Source organism: Cygnus atratus, chromosome 8 (genome assembly GCF_013377495.2).
Source record: "Cygnus atratus isolate AKBS03 ecotype Queensland, Australia chromosome 8, CAtr_DNAZoo_HiC_assembly, whole genome shotgun sequence".
NCBI classification, from domain to species: domain Eukaryota; kingdom Metazoa; phylum Chordata; class Aves; order Anseriformes; family Anatidae; genus Cygnus; species Cygnus atratus.
Window position 1 is genome coordinate 9,931,748 of NC_066369.1, and position 7,945 is coordinate 9,939,692.

Below are 7,945 nucleotides of genomic sequence, written 5' to 3' on the forward strand. Positions count from 1 at the left end.
ATTCAGCAGAGAGAGGGGGGTAGCAGAGCCATCTGATACCCAGAATCATTTTCAGGGAAGATTTTGCTGTCAGCACACATGCTTCCTCTGGAGATGATGCTAGCTCTGGGACCGTCATCACAAACTGGAAGAGGAGACAGGCGGCTTACACGGTGTGAGGAGCTGTACCTCTGGGTAAGGCAGCGCTCACCTCAGCGGACCTGGAGCTGTGGAGGGGCAAGGCAGACATGAATGAAAGGGAAGGAGGAAAGTAGGGAAGGGAAAGGGATTTGTCTGAGCTGTTCAGCGGGTCAGAGGTGGCGGGGGGAACTGAGCTGAAAGCCTCTGTTCTCAGCCTGGTATCTGCACTCACGTATTTGTCATCGTCTCCTCCAGAAACTGCAGAGCCTGGGTTTCTGCCTCCGCCATCAGCAGGGAGCCAGTCGCGTCCGTGTGTCAGCCCTGCTCCAGCAGCCTCGCTCAGCTGCCTGCTGACATGTTCTGCCTGCCTGGCCAGGGCCCCTTTCGGACCGGTTCCAGCAAAATGGGTCTTGTCTGAAGTCAGAGAAGCACCACTGTCCCACATCTCATCTCTTACTCTCTTTCAAACGTAGCTCCAGTCTGAAAATATCGATGTTTCCATCTAGAGGCTGAGATGCTGCAACTTTTCTTGCTCTGTCATTCCTTTCTGTGGGAACCTGTCCTGGCCTCAGGTGTAGGAGGCAGATAATGGTGGGGCTCAAAAGTACATCTGGAGAGAAAAGCAGTGGACGTCCTAGGAGAAATGGGAGTGCTTGTGAGCATCCGTCCCTCTCCTTGCCCCTCATTTCTGGGGACCTGCATTGCAAAAGGAGAAACAGGGGTTGAGCCTTTAAAATCAGCTCTTGGTGGGTTGGATTCACCCACCCTCCCCAGGCAGCCTGGCCCTGGGTTTAATGCTAGAAAAGTCACTGAGCCGAACTGGCTGAGGGGGGCACAATCCAGATAAGCAATTACCAGTGCGCCTTCCCAGGGACAGCCCAGCAATTACAGTCAGCAATAAAGAAATCTGGCGGTTGTCAAAACACAGACCCTCATTTCTCCGAGCTCTTCTCGTGGGGCGCAATTAGCATGCTGATGTGATTAAAGCCACGTTTGGCCCTGTGATAGGAGGGCCAGATGCACCCAGATAACTCCTGCGAAGCCAGACGCTCGAAAGCGAGGCGTTGGTTACCTGATTTGTAGCCAATCAAGTGGAAATCAACCATTCCTGTCCACATAGCTACATCATGCCGTTAAACAGCCAAAAACTCTTCTCTTACATGTCTTTGAGGGAGATGAATTCCATATGGCCCAGAGAGAGAGCTCAGGCTAGGGATGGAAGGAAGGACAGAAACAGCATTTCTCCAGGACAGAAGACAATAGAAACGTTTCCACTGATTCCAGTAGGTTCTGAATCAGCGGCTGCAACCAATTTTCCTCCTAAATGGACTTCCATATGTCTAAAAAAGTCTCACAAGTGCTGGAATTTGTTACAGAACAAACCTGTGCTTTATTACTCTGCTCCCCGACTCCTAGCGTTTCTCCCTTGAAATTCCTTGGTCAGCCATTCCTGGGCTTTGGGGTTCGCTTTCGAGAAAGGCATTCACTTCTAAAGCAAACATTTTCCATGAAACAGAGAAAATCTCCCCCTCTGCCCCCAGACTTTGCTTGGCTCCGCTGGGAACTTGTGTCTTAAACTTCATCCGAAAAAGAAGTGGCTCTATGTGCAGAGGAAAGAGCAGGGAGGAAATCAAGTTCACCAGACCTGAAACCTCCTCTGCTTTACAGATAGCCTCTGAAATGCAGATAGTTGGGCAAAAGCCTAGCAAAGCTGATTTTTACCAGAAATTTTCCATTTTCCACTTCTCCAAAAACAGAAGAGATCTTATTTTGCCGTCTTTGTGACTGGCATCTTTAAAGATTTTTCTATTTCCTTCTTTCATTAAGTAGAAACAAAAATTGGCAGCAGTGGACTTTTTCATTTTCATCAAAACCAGTTTTGTAAGGAAAGAGAGTCGCTTTTCTGCCCACCACCTCTGTGCTACGTGCTACATTTTAAGGGATTTAGGAACCTACGTACCATTTCCAAAAGCAGTTTAGGCACTAGAAGGGACATTTGCTTCGTATCTTTGTTCCAGTAACATCAGTAAAGGTTAAGCTGTCAAATACCCTTAACTTGTCCTCAAGAGTCAACGACAGCCAGGCTTTCTACAATGCCTTGAACTCAGGGCTTAAGTTTAATTAAATTCCTGAAACCTAACAGAATTTTTAGAACTTACTTCTAACGCTGTACGGAAATGACCACAAACATTATAGTTTTCCAATTCATCTATCTGAGCAAAAATTATTTCTATTGCCTTGCAAGAATGAAAACACAGGAAGAAAGTTTGAAAACAACTCCCCCAAGGAACATCCCTAAGGCCCCATTTAATTCACAATTTTAAGAAGTTTTTAAGTTTCCAGAGCATTTTTAGTTGATGTTAACTTTAGTTTAAGAGTGTTGCTTCGAAATGAAATCTCAAAACATTTCATTACAAAACAAAGCCAAAACGCTTGGACTTCTTTTTCTTCCCTTGCCAGAACAGTTCGTCAAGCTGATGTGAACTCACAAACATTTGCAGCCAACCTAAAGCACAATCTTTGGCAAATCAATAATTTGCCTAAAAAAAGAGAGTAATTGTCCTGTTCTAAGAATAAGGACAAAAATTCATCTGTGATTTTAAGTGCTCGAACTGAACGATAGAGTATTTGCCCTGACAACAGAGAATGAGAAATAAATTTTGCTCGTTACTTTACATATATATTTATACATATCTGAAATTTATACACACGCACATACGCACGGCTCTTTCCTTCCAACATGAATGTTTTCAACACAGAAAAAGTAAAGAGAAGAGATTTAGTGCTGATTAGAACAAAAGTCGCACTGTACCTTACAGATTTCAGCATGTCTCATTAAAACCGGGCTTGAAATATACATATCCTTTAATAAATAAAGCTTAAGGTACATAAACACTGCAGCGGATATAAATTATTTTAACCAAAGTATGTAGGGGAAAAAAAATTACTGGAACACCATGATCCAGGGCATTTTACAGTAAATTGGACTTCATCAGCGGTTTTGCATTTTTATTTGATTTTGGAGTTCCTCCACTAAAGCTGTAAGTTTTGTAGAGTTTATTTCACACCTTGTAATTTAAAACGTTACACTCCATCGAAATTCCTCTCAAAAAAAGGACCCGAGTAATTAATGTCTTTGGGCTCAACGTTCATTATATCCCACTAGTGTGAAAATTCATAAAAATAAGACATGGGATTAGGAGCTTAACAGCCTCACACATTTGCAGAGCTGCTGCATTGGCAAATATTTCTCTGCCCTTTCGGAGCGGACCGCTCTCCTGGCTGCTCTCGTTTGTTTTGTTGGATCATCCTGAGTCATTAGAAAGTGCCTGAAAAGAAAGCTCACGTCTCGTGCTCATTTCTTTTCTTGGAAGCAGATAAATAAAAGGGGTTGGGGCCATTTCTGCCCGTGCTGTTAACGTATTTTCTACGTTTGGTGGCAGGATGTGCCTTAACTCCTGATGGAGACAATGAGAATTTTGGCCACGCGCAGCAAGGGGACTCCAGATCCCCCTGGAAGGGAAGCAGGACCTGGGCTTTGGTTACCGAGAGCTGAATTGCTTCCTTCACGAGGACGCCCTGGGTTCTCCTCCCTGATTCCAAGGAGGTGGAACAGCTCCGGGTTGAAACCCAGGCTCCATTTTGCCCTTGATGGATTCAGAGATACAGCGGGTGAATTTCTGCAGTAACTTTGACCAGGGCTTAATTTCAGAGGGACATAAACCATTCACAAAGTTGGGTTGAACCTGACAAGCACCTTTTGCCAAAAAAACAAACAAAACCAACAACCCTAGTACAGGAGGCTCTTTTTTAAACTTCAAAACATTTCATTCCAAAGTGTTCTCAAAGCAAAGAGGTTGACTTCATGTAGGTGTTTCTGAAATGAGCCTTTTGGAGGTTTTATTGAAAAACCTGACTCTAGAAAACAAGAAATTAAACCGTAAAATAGAACATTGTGCTTCAGATTAAAGACCGTGTCCTAGGTTGACTCAGTATTTCTGGTTTATCCATTTATTTATTTATTCCTTCTTATTTTAAGATCATGTTGGTCCCAAACAAACAGAAGTGCTTAATTCCCTGGTCCCCTCCCCAAGGTACCTGAATTTGACTACGGTACAGTGCATCTTTTATTCACCCAGGTTGTAATCACTCACTCCTGGACATGGCTGGCCAGAAACCCTACGGAGTCGATCGGTACAGCTCTCCCTGCGGTGCTGGCTGTTCAACTTCATTCTAAACCAGGCAATTCCTACTGTACAGAGGTCCGTTCCAAATCTGAGTTAATGAGCCTTCTAAAGCTGCTGATGAGAAATTCCAGCCCAAGATCAAGCCATGCTCTGAACTTGCCACTTGCTTTTAGAAGGAATCAAGCTGTCCAGCTTGGACTTGGAGATACCTTAAATGAGGGGATGTGAAGTCTGCAACAAATGTACTCTGGGGCAGAAGGAATCACTGCAAATTGCTGTTGTCATTACTGCACGGGGCTCTGGAAAGGAAAACCTTTGTCCAAGATAGAGAGATCAACTGCTGCATCTCTCCTGGAAATGAATTTGTCGGCAGCAGCTGGGAAAAGTGCATCAGCATTCCAGTCCTTTGCTGCTTTCTGATGTGTAAGGTCACATTCGCATCACCTTTCTGCCAAGTGTTTTTTTGGCTGTAAGATCACCGATCCAGGGAAGGGCTTTTCAGGAAGCTCTCAAAAGGATAGCAAGCCAGCAAAAAAAAGAACCACGTTATTTTCCTCTGCACATTTTTAAGCAATGCAATTAATATAATCATCTGAGCATCCTAAATGAGATTTGCATATTTTACCCCATGACCAGTGCTTCTAATTGAATGCAGTTAAAACACGCTCCTCAATAAAAAATTACACATCTTCTTTTGAGCTTAATGAAAGAAGCTCCTGCCTCCAGACTTGATCTGGAGGCCGTGTTGCAGCCTCCCTTTGCTCTCCAGCCCTAGAGAACTCTTTTGTGCTCAGAGCAAGCCACCACGGCAGTAAAGGGCGAGTGGATGCTAAGCAAACATCAGGGCTTCTCAGATGGGTGAAAACTGGGAGCTCTCTCAGAAAAGTTACTCTTTAGTTTGATCAAGAAATCTGTCATCACGTACTCTGGCTGGTGAAGAGGTGATAAAATCACTCAGCTTTGGGACACGGAGCGGTTCTCTCAAATTTAAATCAGATGGAAAGAGAGACAACTTGTTTTCAAAAGTAGTTAGGCTCTCAGCAAGGATGATGAGCTTTCTCATTTTCGTGTAGTTGCAAACAGCATGTTTAAGAGTTTGCATACAGCACTGAACGACCAGCATACTTTTGTTATGAACTTATGGTGCATCACAGCTCTGTGCCCTCACGAGCACAACAATGAGGAGACCTGGTGCTTCTGTCCATGTGTGCATGCAGTGCTCCACTTTGCTCCGAAGCTATCTACATTAGTTGACGCACAAGCATGAAGATGAGTCACAGATGGCTCGATTAGTGTTGGAAACTCAGTGCAGATCTGAGCAAGTTTTGGATGCTTCCCACCATGCATACTTCACTTTCTGTCTCACTGCAGAGCCTGCTGTGCGAATGCTTTAAAGGTTAACGCAGAGAAAGGGCTGTGCTTTGGAGAAGAGAAAGAGCCATCCTCCTAAATGCAGTTAATGGGACAAGAAGACCCAGGTTCAAGCTGCAGCAATACAGGTTCAATTTAGGTCTTGGGGTAAACGCCTGCTGAAAGACCGATTCTCCATCACCGCAGGGCGCAGGAGCTATCAGACAATTATCTGTCAGGAGAGACAGGATGGACATGGTTGTGGCTGCCAGTTAGAAGACATCTTGAAATCCTTTCCAACTTTGTCATTCCAGAAAAGGAGGCCTCCCTACCAGCACCTTAACCCTGAGTGGCACTGAAGGTGCACCCGAAGAAGACGTACTCTTACAGGTCAAGTCCACACACAGCAATTATTGGAAGTAGCAATCTAAGAAACCACCTTAACACTGCTGTAACCTTTCAGCAGGCTCAGAACTCACACTTCTACAAGGAAACATCCCCATGAGCATAAGACTGCATGAGACAAAGTTTTGTTTGAGGGTGAACAGACTGGATTAAAACTGCTGCGACCCCATGCAGCAAAACATTGATCTAGTGTATACCATTCTGACCGGTCAAATTTATCCTCTGAATTGTTATGGGGTAACTTCAGTCTAACAGAATTCATGCCAGATGGGGTATCGTATGTCTTCCTGCCGTCAGTGTAAAACACAAAGCCAATATAAACACTATATAGCATGTTCTAGCTAATTCAACACAAAGCAACAGCGCGCACACACCTGATCTGGATCACATTTGTCCTGCCAGGTGATTTTGCAGTACACAAGCGGAGTGTTAGTGATGTGGAATCCTAACCTCATCTACCGCCCTCTCAGATGCTTGGCTGACAAGCCCTCATCCAGTGTTTGCTTCTCAAAAAACCCTTCACACCACTTCAAGCTCACATGCAGCATTCAGAGACACCACTACAGTCCTGACGAGTTATTCATGGTGAGTTTTCCCACTCTCAAGCAATCAATCCATATGTTCAAACCAGGCAGAGCCTGTAGGGAAAGGGATTTATGTCTCTTAGCAGAGATGCATGAAACAGCACTGATGCTCAGCACCATCGCATAAACCCATCCCACAGAAGAGTCCCAGCCATAGTCCCTTGCTACGATCCTTCAGCTAGGGCTCAAAAACATGCAGGATGTAGCAAGGCACCCTTCCCCTTCACACACACCCTCTTGTGTGCCCTGACAGCACCTTCCCCTTCTCCCTGAGGACAATTCAGCTTGGGTGAGGGCCAGCTCCTGTTACCCTCATGGCCACAGGCAAACCTGCTGCCCCCTTGTAAGCCAGCTAGGACAACAGTGTTGGATTCGCCTGAACTTCAAAATAAATGCCATACCTTACCTGAAATACCCCAACATGCCTGGGGCGCAGAAGAAGCCGGGCCCAATTCTCCTCTCTCCCCACCCCGTATCTCCAACCCTATGGGATGTTTCTCCCTGGCCTTCACACACCTCTGCTGCGCTCTGATTCTTCGGAGCCCAAACCTTTGGCCTTAACACTAGAAACTATCACCCCTCTTGGCCTTGAGACCAAGGGAAGGTCCAAAGATGCCCCAAGCAGCACCTCCTGGTGGCAGCACAGTTATCAGGTAAGGACTTGACTAGTTTATACAGCAGAAAATTGCAAGTGGAATGTGTTTCACCCCACCTTACACACACAAACACATACCAAATGCACAGTTGCAAATGCCTAGGGCTTGTTTAAAAAATAAGCAGCCTCTTGTTTCGGAGTTAGCTGGTCATTTTACCACAGAAACTCCTGTATCAGCACCTGCAAGTATTTAAAATTCTCAAGCCTTCTTGTTTTTGTTGTATCCGCCTCCTGTTTTTTTCGAACCGTTATGTTACAATTGAGCTGGATTTTCAAGCTCTTCTCCACAGGGATGAGGACACCAGGTGGCCCAGAACGCAGATGGCCAGCCAAAACTCTGTGGAGATGGGATGTGAACAGGCAGGGTGCGGGGAGAAAGCCCTAAGTGGAAGCAGGGTGCCAGAGGCCCTGAGAAAATCTCTAAACTGGAGGTTGGATGGTATTAAAGGGGTGGAGAGGAAGGAAAAGTTTGAGGAGAAGGACTTCACCTCCTGTTACTGGTAGTAAAGCTATGCCTAAGCAGACCGTATGCCTCCTCTGCGCGTGGAGTGACCACTCCATGAGTTTTTCCCACAATAGCTGGGAAAAGTATATTAAAGCAACCCAAGGGAACATCAGCTGTTCTTCAGGTCCAGGGTAGAAGG